A 20,241-nucleotide genomic window follows, 5' to 3' on the forward strand; every position below is an offset into this window, starting at 1 on the left:
AGTTCGAGTGTAACTTTGGCAGTGTGACAAGTTGCACCGTCCTGTTGAAACCAAATGTCGTCCATGTAAACCTCTTAAATTTTTGGAAACAACTCGTTGAGCATGTCACGGTAACGCTCGCTATTTACTGTAACCGCGGCTCCTCGCTCATTTTCGAAAAAAAATGGCCCGATGATGCCGTCAGACCAAAAACCGCACCAAACAGTGACTCGTTGTGGCTGCATTTGCTTCTCTACAGTAACGTGTGGATTTTCTGAGCCCCAAATCCGACAATTTTGCTTATTTGACGTAGCCACCGATGTGAAAATCAGAAAAGAAGAAGAAAACTCACCACATTTAAAATAGGTTTCCAATATTTCCCAATTTTGTTCAAGCGTATAGCGTCCCATTTCGCAAAGATGAAAAAACTTTAAGTAAATAGGTGGTTCAAAAAGCCAACGCTATATTGCCCACCCTGTATGTGTGGACAGATACTTACGCTGAACAGCGTTATTATAGCCAACCTCATTTACCTCCCTGCCTCCGAACCCTCGCTATGAATATCCAATTTGCAACCTGACTGTTGGCTAGGAATGAGTGCAGCTTGGATGCAATTTGGGCGAACGAATCTATCAACTTGTGTGTTGATGGGATGGATAGCAGCATTGACTGCTCATAAGACATAGGCATATCATTCCGCTTGCGCCTTCCCAGCTATTTTTCTTTCAAATTGAACGGATTGGTATTCCAAAAACTGCACCTCTGGCTCAGTGTGCCATGAAGGCTACATTTTCAGTAACAGCCAAGCTACTGTCACATCCTTGGGCGAGACGGTGCCACAAATCTGTTAAAAACCGAACTTCAAAATAAAGAAACTGCAAGAAAACAGAACTGAAACTAGAAGGCGGCCCTGACGGCTTGTCGTGGCACCAACTTACCTGGCATTCACGGCAAAGATATATCAAAAATCCTCTTTAAATTTGCAAACTGCAAAAAAAAGCCGCTCGGCTGAAAATAAGTGGCCAAGTTAGTTATGAAATTTTTGCTCACTCTTGGTAGGACATTCACCCTACAATTGCAATATTTACGCGACGTTGGTGAATTGTTGTTCCTTGGAATCACTTCTCTAAAAGTATCCACGCAGAGGTGGAACAGATTACCTTGACAGGGAGTGGAATCAAATGATCAGCAGATACATCTTTGAACAACTTAAAGATATTATTACGCTGGAACTATATGGAACCTGATGAGAGAACGTAAGTTTTAAAGAGCAGGGCTAATTTTTAACCCATTGTGGTCCAGAGCCTTTGTGTGTCCCACTAGGAAGCCACTTTGCACTTGGAAACATGATTTTATCAATAAAACAATCCAATTTGGGTGGCATTAGCCATGATTCAACAAAATTTAAGCATTTATTAATCAAATAATTAAAAAGAATTCTCAACTGACATCCAATCGAAGTAGTAGTTAGAAACTCAGTCAAAAGACCTACTCTATGACTGAAGATGGCAAGACAATTCTCAAAGAGAAGTTAAATTGGAAAAAAGACTAGCGTCATTGTAGGGCAAACTGGATGACGGGAACGTCTAGAATCCACATACCTGATGATGGGCCCAAAATATATAACAGAAGGAGTAGGAGTGGCTGTCTTTTCTCCGCATTTAAATCTCCAATAGTCTTTCAGACTCCCTAATTACTGTAGTATATTTCAAGCTGAAATCTTTTCCGCAACAAAAGCAGCTGGATTGGCTCTGGGATTCTTCTTCTTGATTGGCGCGATAACCGTCGACTTGATTTTTGCTGAGTTTACCAAAGCTGCAAATCGTTTCTTTCTCGTGCTAACCGTCGCCAGTTAGAAACACCAAGGGAAGCCACTTCCTCTACTACCACCAGCTGGTACCGCATCGAATACTTGCAGAGCTGACGCGTTTGTATCCATTAGTACGATATGACGTAGTCGCTGGATCTTTATTCGCGCTGCCATCGTAAAGCTCATACAGCTCGTCGTTTCATCGCCTAAGATACTCGCCGTCAGCAACGTGCAAAGGTCCAGGAATCTTCCGCAGAATCTGTATCTCAAACGTCAAGGGAAGCCTCATTGGATATTGGCATCGTCCACGCTTCTGCGCCATACGTTAGGACTGGCATAATGCGAGCCTTGTAGAGTATTAGTTTTGCTCAAGAGAAGACTTTATTACTCAATTGCCTACTAAGTGACTTTTTGGCAAGAGAGACCTCGCATTAAACCCTCTTCACACTCGAATATATATTTTCATTGATAGCCAAGCGGCTATTAAAGCAATTATGGCTCCTTGGACTAACTTGGAATGTGTTCAACAATGCAGATCCAAAATGGATGGACTCTGCGGAAATGGACAGGTCACTATTTACTGAATAGCAGGTCACAAAGGAAGAGAAGAAAATGAGAGAGCCGATGATCTTATTAAGTCTGGTATTCGCTTGCAGAAATTGAGCATGTCAGGCATATACCCATCACACTTCTTTCTGAAAGTGATACTGAATAAGAAACTAGCTCTGAAAACGCAGTATGCATGGGAACACTCCATCTCGTACAAAAACTGTCAAAATTATGGTAAGGACTTGGAATATGAAAACTACAAACTTTATTTTATCAATCTTTAGAAAGGACTGTAGAACTGGAATACTGACGAGGCTGTACTGTACCACCCCACACCATGCAGCCAAAATGAGAATAGTCCAGAGAGAGGCGTGTAGCACATGCAACGTCTTGAATGCGAGGGCGAATTTGCAGCACCTACTTTGTCACTACCCTACTCTTTGTAGGACTCGACAAATGCGCCTAGGATTAAAATATTTTTCATTCCTGGAGGATATTGCTGACAAAAGACTGAACGGCTTTTTAAACTCGCGAAGATGTGCATTAAGAAAAAAATAAAATAATATATTCGACTCCAAACACATAGGACTGGTAACACAGTGGACGCTGGGGGTCTAAGTGAGACCTTTTTATAGATTAGCTAGCCTACCTAGCCTCATAAAACAATTAAGTCAGTGCAGATATTTTAAAGATTATAAAAGATAATTATCTAAAATATTCAAATAGTTTCGGGAAATCTAAATATTAAATAAATTATTCAAATAGATTAAAAAAAACACTAAAAGCTTTATACTTAGTGGGGGAAAAATAGCGCATTCTCACCATAGTTCCGTATCCATTAAAATTCTGACAGTGCACAGCCTACCAATTTCCCTACAGGGCAGCCTGCGAGCGGGCATGTGCGAGCGTTGCTTTGAAGTGTGGTGTAGTGAAGCGAAAAATGACGCACTTGTACTAACTTTATTTATCGCTCTCCCCTCCCTTACGCCCAACACTACTCTCATTCACTCAGTCCACCCTATCCACTTTCATCACACCCACCATCATCGCATGCTTTTCTTTATAGTCCGTTTTCTGTTATCGTCTTCATTTTCGCCTGACTTACTTTTGTCAAAGTTATTTCCTGGTATGTATGTATATGTGTATGTATGTATGTAGGTATTTTTGTATGTATATTTTTGTACCAAACTTTTGACTATCTTACGGTATTTACAGGAAAAAGCACATATGCCACAAATAATCCCTACATAAGACTCGTATATTCTGAGTTGGAAAGTTCCTACGTTCCCAAACTGGCATTCTTACCCTTGCTTTTAGTTGCTGTTAGTGTTGTAGCGTTAGCTTGGCTGGCAGTTAACAAAATGTTTACATTTTCGAAATTGTTTGGCGTGTCAACACCAAATTTTCGGCGGTTAAATCACAAACGCGCATTGCGACGCGCCAAGCAGACCTGAAGAGACGCCTTCTGAGTAGGGTTGACAAACCATGTAGTTGTTAGTGGGGCTTGGTTTGATTAGAACGATAACTGATAAGTTTTATGTACTTAGTGACTTTTATTGAAATTTGTGGGAAATACTTATATTTTACATCGACTTTTGTAAACCGAAATTCCATAATTGTTTTCTTTACTTTTAGGGATGATACTCCATATCTTAATGCTTTAAGAACGTCTGACGGTTGCTCATATCCGTACATGCTTAACTACTTCGATATTTTCTTAAGCTTCCTTTACCCGCGCGTTAACCTTGGAGCCCGATTAGCAGCATTGGATGGCGACCGAACGATGGCTGAGTTACGGTAGTGTTAGAATCTTACCCCCCTCCGAGAGAAGGATAGATAACTTAGGTTAAGTTAAGTTGAGAGACCAACTTAGGTTCATAGCTTATTTTGATGCCGCATGGATAACTTTTCCTTATCACTCCTGAAACCAATGTGTACTTTAAAAAAATTTTTGAAGATTCCTGATTTCCTATCGATTCATTAAAGAACTGTCTACCTAATTTGTGTACCTAAAATGACATAAGTCTGGATAGAGCAGAAGAATTGCACAGGAGATGAGAGATCGTCTCATTCTGTACCTCATGTAGACGGCTTCTGCAGAAACCATTTATTTGCATGCTCATCCACTACACGTGCCTGCCTATTAGGCAGTGTGCTAAAACTATGCTTATTTAGGCTTAGCAGAGATTATGTGCATTTAGCATTGATCCGGCTTACATGTCTGTATGTTGGAGGTTTTCGATTGTTTTGTGAGGAATTTTATCGCCGCCTGGCTTTAAGTGAAGCACAGCTTATAAATAGAAGGTGATGAAATGATCCGACTTCATCCTCCATTTAGTTGACACAAAAAGGACTCGAAGTAATACCAAGTCTCACAACCTGCATACCGCGTCCAATGTAAGCGCACCCACTAAATTGGAGAACTGAGATTTTATTAAACTTAAAAGATTTAACGACCTTAAAAGTTTGTGCACTTACCCGGCTGTCGGTGAATTGCGGAGAAGCCCACCCTTCCAGGAGCCAACCTCAACCACCTTCTCTCATTTCGCGCACAACCGAGAAGATATTATACATAGAATAAATGAAAACTTCTTTAAAGTTAAATTCTGAAGGGGTTCTATTTTGTAGTGCAGCGGTCATTTAAGAGCGGGTAATTTTTAAATCAGTCTGTCAAAACTTTAAGCTCTTTGCCCCTCTATACAGTGTTATTTTATACGTGCAAGGCACAATACACACCGTAGCTACTTGGATAGCTTCCTTGGGTTGTATTCGATATTGATTTCCCTAGATCTGCCTAGATTAAATCAATTGGACGGCATTTATTGTTGCTGCTACCCAATACCAATACCTATGGCACACACTTAGCACGATAGTGACCATAATACTTTATCATTTACTCGTCAATTTAAACATGTTGATGATATATAGCATTTTGACAAACGTTTTGAATTAACATGTCAAATAGGTTTTGAACGTATTACCATTTTTAGTGGTGTTATTGATTAAGTTCAAGCCTCTCCTTATAACTAAAGATGCTTTTCGCGACAATACTGGCCCTCTCGTGACATTTTATGACATCCAGATAACATAATAAAGCCCAGAAAATCACCCAAATCATCGTTGTGTAGTTCAAACCCATTTTTCTTATTTTGGCCAACATACAATGACGTATTTCGTATTTTCAAGTCATATAGTATAACTCATCTTCAAAAAATTTCGTTAAAATGTTTAAGAGAGAAAGGTTCTTAGTTGGGCAACATTTAAGGTTTTTCTTCACGTTCTTACGTTATTGGATAAGGGAGAAGAAGAACAGTCAGATGTGCAATGTGTGCATTTTGCATGTGGTCAGTGGGGTTAAAACGTTTCCTTCTAGTAGGTAAGAGTTCTTTATCGCTCTCTTTCCATTTCATCCATTTCCATATCTCATCAGTTTATGAATATCGGGAAAAACTTTTATTGTTCGCGGCAGTTTTGATGTGGACTGATGGAATTGCGCACACGTCAGAAATCGCGGAAGGCTCGCCCTTTGTCTCCATTTCAGCATACCTATCAAAGTGGAAAATCCTGCGAGTCGACACTGCAAAACCTTGTTGCTAGGGTAGAGCTGGCCATTGACAGGAGGGACTACGCTATGGGCATCTTTTTAGACATAGAGGGCGCGTTTGATAATGCCAATTTTGACAGTATGTGTAGCTTTGCTGGTAGGACCGGCGTAGACCCGGTGTTAGTGAATTGGAATCGTTCGATGCTGGCCCCTTTGAGCCCGGTGCGAACAGAGAAAGATCTGCTGGTGTCATCATGGGGGAAGCACAGGCGGGGTGCCTTGGGGGTGTGCTGTCCCTATTGCTCTGGTGCATGGTGATCGATCCTCTACTCACCACCTTAAACGACTCGGGAGTCTACGCACAAGCATATTCGGACGACGTTGCCTGTTTGCTAACAGACCCTTTCGCTTATGAATATCTGCAGGAAAGTGCAGAAACCTTTGGATTTGATGGCACTTGGTGCTGTGCGAATGGGCTATCGGCAAATCCCAACAAGACTGGTATAGTCATCTTCACCAGAAGGAGGAAGCTTGATGTTCTTGCCGTTCTGCCTGAGCTAAAAGTAGTCATAGCCCAGCTATCCAAGGAAATTAAATATCTTGGAGTAATCCTCAATTGTAAGCTCCTATGGAAATCATACGTTGACGCAAAGACGTCCAAAGCACTGACAGCCTTCTAGCAGTGCAAGGGTGTTTTTGGAAAAACGTGGGGTCTTTCTTTTAGCAAGGTTCTATGGATCTACACGGCTATGATAAGATCTATTATCACATATGCATCAGTGGTCTGGATGAGTAGACTCCCTCTCGTGGGACTCAGGAGGACCTTATCGACTACAACGCACTGTGGCCATCTGTTGCGTCGGAGCTTTTCCGACTACTTCAGGCCCGGCATTAGATGCTCTGATTAGTCTACCAGCACTTGAGAAGGCGTGGACGTTGATCCAACGATTCTCTCCATGCACCTTGAGTCCATGCCATCCAGAGTCGTGTTTGACAAGAGATAGAGTGTGGTACTGCCAGAGGCTCACCTGTGGTCAAACTCAGAAAATGAGCCCGGCAAACACTGTTTTCGCATTTTCACGGATGGCTCCAGGAGCAAACACGTGGAATCCAGCAGGACGAAACAGCACTTTGCTCTTGGAATGCATGCATCTGTGTTTCAAGCGGAGGTGTATGCTGCTCAAGAAGCAATGAACTTTGTTGTGGAAAACAGGTGGAGAGGCAGATTTCTATATGTCTGCAGCGACAGCCAAGCTGCCCTCATGGCCTTAGACAGCCCCCAACCACTTCAATGGTAGTTGAGTCCTGTGAAACCAGGCTGAACTATGTCGATAGACATGGGTCCCGGGACACGTGCTATCAAAGCCACGGTTAACAAACGAGTTATTCTAACCCACAACCGAGCTTGACAGGCTGAGAGAGGCCGCAGATGAACAAGACTGATGTTACCGACCAACCGACTGTCGCAGCTCCTCCTGTCACTAAGCAGAGGTACAACAGAAGTTAGTTGGCCTGAGGACGACTCACTTTCTATGGGAAAAGCGCATGGAAAAGGTGGGCATCTCAGACAGTGCAGGGGTTGGTTGGACTGAGGACGAGTCACTTTCTGTGGGAAAAGCGCATGGAAAAGGTGGGCATCTCAGACTATGCAATTTCAGACAGTGCACTTTACCCAGGATGATGATGAGACGGCGATCCACTTTCTGTGCGTCTGCCCCGCCTTCGCTCGAATCCGGCTTGAGACCTTTGGCATCGATGTGTTAAGAAGCGACCACCTTGGCTCCTTGGAACCACAAGATCTACTCAGATTTCTAAATATAAAATGAATCAAAGTAGAATTAGGTAAAATGCTAATAACGCAAAATATTAAAAATATAACATTAAGAGGAAATTAAAACGAAAATTATTACAACTAAGCAAATTAATTTGAAATAGAATTAGATGATAGCGAATAATATTAAATATATAATACATAATTAAAATAAAACAAATGTAAAAATTTAAATACTCGTAAAAAAAATAAAAATACAAAAATTAAAAATATATAAAAATAAAATAAAAATAAAAAAGAGTACACCTGGATAGTGAAGAAAATTAAATAAATAAAACAAAATAGATTAAATTTAATTAAAAATATATCTAATTCAAAAACATAGAACTAGAAAAATATATAATGTACGGAAAATAAAAAAAAGTTTGTAATGAAATAAAATAAATTTGATTCTAAACTATACTTGGTTGGTTGGTTGGTTGGTTTAAGGGTGACCCCGCATCGGAGCGCCACATAGACCGCAAGTTGGGTCCGTTGTGTTGCCCTAGAGCTCATTATTTTAAATGATTTCCCCACCTAACCGAGATTTTTATTGTAGATTTTGGTCAAAGATATTAATTCGTTTCGAAAATTTGATGAGAGATTCGATTTTCAGGTCCGAGAGTACTGAAAGATTGTCAATTGTTGGAGAGCCTAGAAGAGCGAGTCGACTTCTGGCTAGACCCGGACAACTGCACAGCAAATGTCTGCTCGATACTTCTTCATCTTCGTCCTCGCAGTATCTGCACAGGTCGTGTTGAGGAACCCCGAGCCGACGTGCGTGAGTGCCCAAAAGGCAGTGGCCGGTGATAAGAGATGTTATATGCCTTAGTTCGTGTTTCGAAAGACTTATAAGGGTTTTTGTCTGTTTCAGATTGTAGGATGGCCAGATTTGTCTGGTCGTAACGCAAGTAGTTTCCACTCGCCACCTCCGATCAGCAATGCTGTGAAATTCTCGATCGATGAGCATTTTACATATTGAGAGCGGAATGTGGATTGTGGGTAAGTTACTAACATATGATTGCGCAGCTCCAGCTCTTGCGAGCTCATCAGCTTTGCAGTTACCTTCGAATCCACTGTGACCCGGTATCCAGATAACTTGGACAGAATTCTGAACACTTATCTCGTTAAGAGATAAGAGACAGGATCGAACCACATCTGAGTGGGTATAAGAGGAGCTGAGTGCTCGAACGGCCGCTTGACTGTCGGTGAAAAAGCGGATATCCTCTAGTGATATTCTATTTTCTAAGAGAGTTTTCGCAGCATACCAGATAGCGCATACTTCCGCTTGGAATACGCTACAGTAGTCGGGTAATCTAAATGATAGATTGATGTGAGGGGAATTGGAAAAGATTCCAAATCCCACTTTGCCGTCTTGTTTTGAACCATCTGTATATATAGTCAGAGGGCCATCGATTTCGGTAAGATTTGTCTTCCATTCTTCCCTAGTTGGGAGTGAACAGGAGAATAGCAAGGGTGGTGATGGAAGACTTACATGATAGTCTATGTCGGAAGAGATAACAGTGTTCCTGTTCAGTATGGCCGAATGGCCAAGATACTTATTCCATTTCGATATAGCATTCATGCGTGTCGCTGCTTTCGCTGCAATCGCTTTGCCAGCCAGATCGATAGGGAACAAGTGAAGCAACGTGTTTAGAGCCTTAGTAGGTGTTGTACTTAAGCATCCTGTTATCAGAAGGCAGGCTGTTCTTTGAACTCGATCAATTGTGGCTGCTCTACACCGTTTTTCGAGTGCTGTCCACCATACAACCACACCGTAGAAGAGTATCGGTTTGATGATCGAGGTATATATCTAATAAATGATCCGAGGTGAAAAACCCCAGGTTTTGCCTATAGCTTTCTTACAAGTATAGAGAGCTATGAAAGCTTTTTTACATCTGTTTTCGATGTTCAATTTCCAACTCAACTTCCTATCTAGAATAACTCCTAGATATTTAGCTGAATCAGATAGAAGTAATGATTCCCCTTTTAAAGTTATTGTTTGCAGTGGAGGAGATTGTTGTTTCCTATTGAAGAGAACAAGATCTGTCTTTGCTGGATTCGCATTTAGTCCGCATTCGGTGCACCATTTTGACAGAATATTGATTGAGCGTTGCATGAGCTCAGTGAGGGTATTCAGGTGTTTGCCTGACACGCAGAGAGCAATGTCATCTGCATAGGCTACAACCTTGCAGCCTGCTTTTTCGAGACTTCGAAGCAAACTGTTTACAGCGAGATTCCAGAGAAGGGGTGAAAGTACTCCGCCTTGAGGAGTGCCTTTGACGGCGTACATTCTCATGCGGCTTACCCCAAGCTCTGAAGTGATTATTCTATTTTGGAGCATTTGTTCGATCATCTTTCGGATGGAGTAATTGATACCCAATTTGGCAATTTCAGACAAAATAGCGTTGGGTTCAATATTATTAAAAGCACCTTCTATGTCCATAAATGCGACAAGAGAGTACTCTTTATTGTGAAGGGAAGTTTCCACTGTTTGCACCAGTGAATGAAGTGCCGTTTCAGTCGATTTCCCTTTAGTGTAGGCATGTTGTGCCTCAGAGATCAACTTAGTATCAAGTTGGGTTTTGATTTGCTCATCTAAGACTTTTTCAAAAGCCTTTAAGCAAAGAGAGGTTAGGCTAATGGGCCTGAAGTCGTTTGGTTTGCAGTGTGAAGGCTTTCCCGTTTTCGGAATGAATACTACCTTCGATTTCTTCCAAATTGTCGGAAGGTAAGAGAGATTTAAACACTTGTTAAAGATCCTTGTTAACCAAGGCAGTAGAATTTCCAGTCCTTCTTGAAGTTCTGCTGGAATGATGTTGTCAGGACCTGGTGATTTAAATTTTTTAAAGCTTAGTATTGCTGTGGAGATGCTATTAGAGCTGATTAGATCTGATCTATTCCCATAATTACTCTGAAGAGTGCTGGGAAGTGCAGGTAAGTTGGCAACACAGCCTGGAAAGTGAGATTCTAGAAGTATTCTAAGAGTGTGGTCAGTTGAAGTAGTCCAAGTTCCATCTTGAGTCATGATAAAACTGGGAGAGACTGGGTTTGATGCAAGAATCTTGCGTAGTCTGCTTACTTCTGAGGTGTTCTCTAATTCTTGAGTGTATGATCGCCAGGATGTGCGTTTTGCACTTCTGACAGCTTTCTTAAAGTCTTTGAGACTTTGTCGAAATTCTTCCCATTCGTCTGTTATTTTAGATTGGTTAAAGAGTTTCCGAGTTCGATTGCGAAGTTCTGAGATTTCTGGAGTCCACCAAAAAGGTTTATGCTTACCTCCTGTTTTTGTCAGGGGGCAAGATTGTCGTGCTGCGCTTTGACACGTCTTCGTTATCATGTTGACAGCGTTTTCGATATCGTTTTTATTTGCCATTTCAAACTGCCTGATATCAGGAAGTCCATTGGCAAGATGTTCTTTATATTTGATCCAATTCATACGTTTTTTGTTAAGGTACTTCATGGGTTTTGCCGTTTCGGCTTTTAAAGTGAATGTTATATATTGGTGGTCGGAAAAAGAGTGCTGTTTATCAACGCTCCAGTCCTGCACAAGTTGTGTACATGATTCGCTAGCAAGAGTAATATCGAGTACCTCTCTTCTAGACGAGTTAAGAAACGTAGGGACATCACCTCTATTACATATATCAAGCTTATTCGCTAGAATATAATCAAAAAGTTGCTCACCTCGTGTGTTGTTGTTTGTACTGCCCCAAACAGTATTATGTGCATTAGCGTCTGCTCCAATAATGACGCGTTTCTGGATCAGATGCGCCGTATTGACGAGCCTCCTCACTGCTTCAGGAGGAGGCGCCTCCGCTGCGTCGTAAGGCATGTAAGCCGACACAATCCAAATCGGGCCGTGGACTGCTTCAACCTCAATGGCAGTGGTGTCAGCATTGCTAAAGGGAAGAAGAAAAGCATTAATATGTTTTCGAATGAGAATACAAGAGCGCGATCTAACGTTAGCCTCACCTTGAAACAAGGTGTAGTGCGTATCTTTCAGGCCGCATATCTTGTTGTTTGATATCCAAGGTTCTTGGATGAGAATGATGTCTTCTCTGAGGTCAGAGAGACGAAGAATGAGGGCTGCCGAGGCAGCCTTAGAGTGGTGCAGGTTAATCTGCAGCACTTTTAGACGGACATTCAACGACTGTGGCGTTCGCGTCATCACCGCTATCTAAAAGACTATCCTCGTCCTCGAGTTGAATGTTAAATAAGTTTCCCACAAGTTCGCTGTTTGATTCCGAGTCGGACTCAATCGTCGAAGCTTGTGAGAGAGGCTTATCGACATCCATCTTGGGGGCCGCCGTACTCTCTTCGCTTGGTGCGAGGAGGTTTTTCGGCTGATAGGTCCAGATGGTAGCTGTAGTGAACCCGAATGCCACAATCCCCTTGCGGTCGTCCAGTGCTTTAACGTTTTCCTGGTCCAGGAGCAGCGTGACATGTCTGGAGTTTCCTGAAGGCTCTTCCACCTTAACTACCCTCCAGTTTCCGGTGGGTAGGTTCGGGTTTCCGACCTTCAGTAGCTCCAGGATGGTTTCCGGATCGGATGGCTCTACAGGTATTCTTACTCTGCCGCGGGGTTTGTTGGGAATTTCGCTCTTCTTGATTAGTTGGAGCTTCGCTCCGGGCCACACCTCGCCGAGTCGGTCGAGGGCCTTGCCGTACAGGCTGACAGAGCGTTGATCTGAGCAAGCGATCAACTTGACCCTTGCTTGAAACCAACCCGCGTCAGAGCAGAAAGGACGGGGTCCTGGGTTCTGCTTCAGAACGTCCAGGTAGCCCAACTGAAGTTTTCTCTCCACAATCTTCCAGTTTGATGGAGAGATGAAACCGTCAGGGTGGCTCTTATCCACCACCGCCATGACCAGACTATCTCTGGCAACTTCGCAGAACTTGCGTAGTTTGACCTCAGAGGAAACTTTATGCTTCTTGGGGTCGTTGGAGCTATGAGGATCCTCTGAAGACCGCTGCCGCTTAGCTGCACTCGGTTTATCTTTGGACGCCTCATAATTCCGAAGGAACTCCCGGGCCCAATCGAGAGTTGACTTTTGCTGGTCGGACAGCTCCTCCTCAGGGGTTTTGCCGAACTTTTCCATAAGGAAAGTGGCGCGTCTTCGATCTCTGTATCGACGGAGATGAGGAGGGATGGGTTTTCTGGAGACTTCTGTCCGACTTGTTTTCCCAGTTTCTGGCAAAACAGATTTGGTGATCACTTGGTTTTCCGCAACCGAGTCGGTTTTGGAGGAAGTAGAAGCCTCAAGGGAATGCGGTGGTGTCTCTGTGACGGTTTTGCTCTTAGCGAGCACTTTCGCCACCGAAGGGGTGGTTTTTGACCCCGCCATAAGTTTGGTGGAGCCAAGGGGTCTTCCGCGTCGGGAAGGAGTTTGTTGTGTTGTTTGTTTTTTGTTTGTTAATTTGTTCATAATTTTGCGGTGCGGTCACTCGGCCGACGTGTCAGCAGTCGTAACCTGGGATTTAGATAGGGAAATAATGGGGTCCGCCACGCCAGAGCCCTATGCCGTGGTAAGTCGAATTGAAACTGGGGTGCGACAGGTGCCCCAGAGTCCGCATACTAGCGACTTAGCTCACCCTAAGCCATGCATCCCTCGGCGTATGCTGTTCCACCTTGGATTGGTAGCCTTTGATATAAGGGAGTGGCCTTCTCCCCGTGAGTCCATGTTTATTCCATTCGTATTAGCAGAGACATGACCTACTAATACGAGTGGCTTCTCGCCATCCACCGAAGTGGATATGGGTCACTGCCAGCAATTATGGCAGTTACGGCACGCGTGCAGTAACACTGCACTACATGTTGTTCCCCCTACCATAGTTGTTGGTTGACGAGAACTAGGCTGGTTCGCGAGTAGGCTTTTACCGAGGCTATGACCTACTTAACCACAGAAGATAACTGTGGCGTACCCTATCCACCACCTGGGACGCGCCGCAATAGGTGCCCAACCAAAGGGCACTATACTTAAAATGAAATAAAATGAAGCTAAAATAAAAATTAATATAATTAAATACGCAAAATTGGGTAAAGCGTTTATAATATAAAAAATTAAAAGATGAACTAAGAATTTAAAAAGTTAGTTGGAAATAAAATTAGAGAAAATATGTCACACAAATGAAAAACAAAAAAAAAAGTAAAAGCTGAAATTAATATACTAAAACCAATTTAAAAATATGCAAAATAAAAATCAACTTTAAATAAATTTAGTTCAAAAAAATCTAATATGGTCTATGGATAAGTTCGTGCGGTTTTACAACAGATGGCGTAACTTGATTATTATTCCATCGATCCACATTTCCAAACATTCATTGGAGAGCTACTGTCGTAAGGCACAAACGTCAGTATAAGTTTTTTATTTGAAGCGTAAACAACAATATTTTTACCACACTTGAAAATGTCGAATTTCGTGCCAAATAATGTGTTTTTGCGGGGAATTCTTCTTCATTATTTTAATATGAAGAAAAAAGCAGCCGAAAGCCATCGTATCTTGGTGGAAGTTTATGGTGAGCATGCTCTAGCTGAGCGAACGTGCCAGAAGTGGTTTGCACGCTTTAAAAGTGGTGATTTTGGCCGCGCCGCCAAAGTTCATGGATACCGAATTGGAGGAATTGCTCGATCAAGATCCGGCTCAAACGCAAGAAGAGGTTGCAAAAACTTTGGGAGTTGGTCAATCAACCATTTCCAAACGTGTAAAAGCCATGGAAATGATCCGAAATTCAAATTTCGAAAAAAAACCGCACGAACTTATTCCTAGTCCTATTAAATAAAACTGAAAACAGGTAAAGTATAGAAAAAAACTCAAAAGAAAATATATAAAATAAAATAAATTAAATGAACTAAAAATATATATAATAAAAAAAAAGAAAATTAAATAAATCTAGAGAAATAATATGTAGATGCTAAAGCAAAGTAAAAAAATTAAATATAATGAAATAAAATAAAATTAGTTACATTAAGGCTATACGATTTAATCAAATGAATTTTTTAATCAATTTTTATTAAAATTTAGAGTTAAGCTTAATCAAATAAAACTAATTTTGAATTACGTAGAAAATAAAGTAAATTAAAAAATAAATAAAATAAAATAAAATAAAATAAAATAAAATAAAATAAAATAAAATAAAATAAAATAAAACGAGTTAAAAATAAATATAGTAAAAAAACTTAAACACAAAACCAAAAAAAATAATATTTGGGCTTAGATTAGATTAAATTAGGTTTATAGGGGGTTGGATAAATCCAAGCACTCAGTTAGGAGACCATTGTCCTGCACCCGGATAGATTTCAGCAGAAAGAATAGAGATAGGAAAGATAAAAAGTGGGTGGTAAGACGGAAAAATTAATTTGAATTCTTCAAATTCTTCATTGATGAATCTTAAGAGATCCAGTAGAGGAAGAGTACGAACTTCATCCATAGTCAGTATATCGCAACCCAATATGCTAAGTCTGATTCTGGAAAACGCCGGATAGCTACAGAGAAAATGATCTGCAGTGTCGTCATTCTCAAGACAGGATAGGCATATCGGGCTGTCGACGGTCCCCGTGGCAACCACATGCTGACCAGAGACGTTGTGCCCTGTGATTACACCCACCAGTACTCTCAGGTCCTTTCTGCTGAGTTTTAGGAGAAAGGTTGCTGTTTTCCTGTTTGGTTCTTTGGTTCTTGCACAAAGCACTTGACTACTCTGTACGAGTTCAACCCAGTCATGAAGTCGTCAATCCATAGTTGAATCTATGCAGAATTGACACCTAGTGGCATACTTGCAGAGCCTTCATTAGCCAGTTCATCAGCTAACTCGTTCCCTGTAATACCAAAATGTCCAGGCACTCAAACAAGACTAACTTTGTTGTGTTTTGCAACACTGTTTAATTTTGTCTTACATTCACCGACTAATTTCGAAGAGCAACGTGGGTTAGCAAAGGCTTTCAGTGCAGCTTGAATATCACTGGAAATTCCAATACAGTTACCCCGTCACTTGTTCTCAATTATCCAGTATGCCACGTTCAAGATGGCATAGACTTCCATAAAGAATACCGTGGCCATCTGTCCTGCGGCATAAGAGTCCTTAGTGTCTTCGTCTAAGTACCATCCAGATCCGCTTTCATCATCGCTTCCATTCGAGTTTGAAGATCATATATCGGGGAAGTAAAGTAAATTAAAATAAAAATAAATTAATTAAGTTTAATGAAAATAAATTAAACAAAATACAGTGAAATAAAACAAATTTAATTAAATTAAATTAAGGACTAAAAATTAAAATAAAGAATTACAATTAGAACAAATTAAAATTATAAAAATAAAAACACAAAGAATTAAAATTATATCAAAATTTAATATAAAGTCAAAGCGAAAGAAAAAGTCGAAAAAAGAAAAAGTGCTAGAAAGGAATTTAACTTAAATTGAGATAATATTTGATAAAAAAAAAATAAATTACAAAAAGATTTTTATTAGAAAAATAGACCAAATTTTTTTGTAATTTACATATTAAGATTTTTACATGTATGTAATTTCCTTATTATTACTTCTCACAAAAAAATCCAAAAGTGACTTGCAGAATTTTTAAACTGCATATATTTTTATTCCAATTCAAAATGTGTTCTTCTCGCCTTTTTTCTCCCTCATAAATGTAAATCACCGTATTTATTATTTCACGTTCTGCTTATCCTTGCCAACAATCGGCAGCAAAACGTTCAACATATTTTGATGCATAAACAGCTGTACAAATGTGTGTGTGTATGCAGAGTGCGAGTGTGTGAGTGCACTCTAACCGGCAGCTACAACACGTATGTCAACCACATGAATTTTTCACTGCCGCAATGTTGTGCATTTAATGAATAGCCAGCAGGTACTACCGACGCGGCAAGTATTTCAAGTAGTTGTATATGTTATTGTTGCTGTTGTTGCACTCGCTGCTGATTTGCAACATTTTTCCATGAGAGCCATGAGCGACAACTGCAGGCACATATGACGTACTGCTTACTCATACAGCTATGTTTATATGTATGTATGTATATGTACATAAATATTTAAAGGAGCTTTGTTGTTCTTTACTTAACTGCTTATTCAACACATTCATATTGTGGAAGGTGAGAAAAATCATAAAAATACTTCAAATTGCCCGTATACAGTACGTGGCAAAGTCGTTCATCAGGCAGGTGAGCGCCTAGAAGGTGTAGTGAGTGAGTGAGTGAGTGAGTGAGGGAGGGAGTGAGTGAGCGGAGGCCGATGTAAAAGAAAAATGTTTAATGCAATTTATTATGACAGCACCAGTGACACCGAAGCAGATGTGTATGCAAGTGTTCATGTGTGTGCATGTGTGAAGTATTTATGTAGCGACACTAAAGCATACTTTTGAGGGAGTTCCGCGCTCATTTGCATGCCCACATGAGGATAGTCAATGCACGGCTGACTCCTCAAGTACACCCCACGGAGGAGTTGTGTGCACTCGCTTTATAAACTTCAGACGCGTAAGCATGCCACCGATTTTTTAATTTTTTTCTTTAATTTTTTACGTTTGTTTGTTTATATTTGTTGTCTGAACACTGGCTATGCTCTTTTTATGAATACATTTTTTTTTCATGTTATTTCTTTCGTTTTAGTGCCATTACGCCTTTACGATGCGCAGCGCAGCGCATTAGAATGCACAGTTAGCGTTATTGTACCTCAATGTGAGGCAGCATAAGAGGTGCTGTAGACGATATACACATACGTGTGAAGACACACATACAAAAAAAAAAAAAAACCACATACACACATACATGAACACCTGCACTTGAAATATATAGAAAAGTAGTATTCCGTGGAGTTGCTTGCAGTTGCAAATCCTACATTTTACTAGTTCTCAAATTTCCCAAATAAACTCGAATTAGTTGGAATGATTTTAGCTTGTCATGAAAAAACTTTCTGTGTACCAAAACTTCATTAAACAATGTTTTCATATGATGCACATTAAACCTTTTACTTTTTTGTTCTCAAATAGGAAATGTCAGCACTTCACCTCTTTTGACTTAAACTGAGTTTGACTACATCACAGTTGAACGGTGTTCATCTCCATATTTTAAAATTTACAGATTGGATTTGTCTGCTTTTTAATTGCACACACAACAATTTCCTGCTTAAAGTAAAGTGTGTAGATCTTACACTTATTTAGTTTTTCGTTAACATGTTCATGAAAATATAATCAAAAATCTTGCAAATTTGCCTAAATTGTTTTTTTTGTTTTTCAAAATTTGACTAAAAATAATTTTCTAAAATCACGTTTCGTGATATCATCCAACATCATTTAGAATATCCCCAGTAAAAAACAGTTTGACTTGTAAAAAACATTTTCAAACTATCTTTGGTTACAGCGTGTCAAAAGTGTCAATAACCCAAAGTCAAAAAGCGTGTTGACTTGTTATCAGGTAAATGCTACTCGAATTCATAAATTTAAGATATTTGCAAGGAGTATCTACGCAGATCTCGCCGAAATTAAAAATCTTTTAAACCACAAATTCTCTTATCTTGAGTTCTGAAGCTTCCTTTCACTTAATTTACTGAATAAATAGGAAATTTATCCTATTGAATTGCCAATTAGAATACCACAGCCTTAATGATTCTTCGTCAGGGGCATAAAATGTAGTAAAAGAAAACATTTTTCGTTAGTCTAACCAACATCTACTCGTATGTTGGGTCCTCTTTGGGAGAAGCTACACATCATGCACTGCATCTAATGGGTGACTTTCTGAGCAGTTTACCGATAAGCATGCAACGTTCTCTGATGGATATTGAATATCATTCAAGCTAGGCTTTAAAGAAAGTCGTTAAGTGAAATTATCGCTTTATGTTCTCCTTGCAATACTTCGCCTAAACCTCAAGTCCTCTTTAAGTCTAAAAAGGCATTCATTTCTATTGATTTCTGTAGCCATTTTTTTTATATCCTCGTTCACTCCGCTTGGGAGCATAGGGACTCGACAAGACTCTTGCATCGTCCATGGTTCTTGGCTGTTGCGTTCTGCAGGATTTCCGCTGAAATCTCCGGGTCGGCGATCAGTAGTTCTGGCTGTATGCCATCTTCGCCCGCGGCTTTGTTGAGCTTCAGTCTCTTGAGCACAGCCTTAATCTCCGCCCTTTGTCATCGCTAGCAAGAACTTTCTCTTATCGTTTCTGGCCGATTTCTTTACTTGCTTCGGCGCCTCTCTGTAGACTGACCGAAGGGAGCCATCGCTGATGAGTTGCCTTTTGACTTCATTTCTGCGCCGAATGATGCCCCAATATAGTATCTGAAACCCATGACTTGATATTGGTGGCTTTTACTGTGCCGATTTTCTCTTAAGTGATTTGCCTGAGCGTGGCATTTGCAGATTCCAAATCTTTGTTATTCTGATTAGTGACCAGCTTCTCGCGAAAGGCGCTTATCATAGCGTAGCAGCTGTACGTTGAATCGCTTATGTCTACGAAGTGTGTTGGATTTCTTCCTGCATTTCAGTTTCACGGTAATTAGCTCGTGGTCACTGTCTATATCGGCTCCCCGTGTATTCCTGACATCAGGTAGCGAGCCTCTCCCTTTTCGGCTAACGCAAATATGGTCTATTTGGTTATGAGTCGTCCCACTAGATGAAGTCCAGATGTATTTATGGATTTCCTTGTGGGGGAAGATTGAACCGCCCATGGCAAGCTTAAATGTCTGATCCAAATCCATTAGCCCACACTAATCTCAAATGATTCCGTTTATTTTGGACTGATAAAGTTACTCCGTTAAGACTCAAATACGACCGACGGCGGCACGTCGTAAGAAGGCAGAAATTAATTACATTTTCAACAGCTCACATAAAGCAAATCTGGATATTGAACGAGCTAACTCTAAAGCAAAAAAATTAATTTGGTCCCTAAACTTATAAATACGTAGAATGTTCCTTATTTTTGCCTATATTTCCCTTATTCCTCAGGCAAGCTCTGCAAGAATCATTCGAAATATCTGAAATAGAGCAATAAATTCACGTCTCAGTTAAATACACCCTACATACTCTGTTGCCGGAATTAAAAAAAAAGAATTACCGAATTTCATTATTTATGCAGCCTTTTATCGCGTGAGTTCCATATATTTACTTGATATTTGCATAATTTCAGGCACTGCGACCCAGTTTCATCAAAACTTTGCGATTCTCGTGGCCATCAACTCCGCTGGTGTCGCAACTAATAACGTGTCAACAATTTGTGTCCTGCTGCGTGTGGAACATAACTGTTGTTTACTTGTTTCTACATATACCGACCTGGGCGTGTGTTAAATTCGAACGTTTGTGCCTACAGAAGTATGTGCGCATATTTAATGAGGCGCCGTGTGATACGCATTTAAGAATTTAACTGCTTATTGTCAGTAATTCACTTTTATTCTGGTAGCGTTACGGCGGAAGGAAAAACAATTTTAGCATGAAAAAATTAGTATCGACGTAAGCCGTTGGTGTAGGCAAAGGAGTAGCAAATCAGAAATGTATTGGTAGAAGGGAATATGAGTTATTCTTTGTGTTTTTTTTTTTTTTTTTTTTTTTTTTTTATG

This window comes from Anastrepha obliqua, chromosome 1 (genome assembly GCF_027943255.1).
Source record: "Anastrepha obliqua isolate idAnaObli1 chromosome 1, idAnaObli1_1.0, whole genome shotgun sequence".
In the NCBI taxonomy this organism is placed as follows: Eukaryota; Metazoa; Arthropoda; class Insecta; order Diptera; family Tephritidae; genus Anastrepha; species Anastrepha obliqua.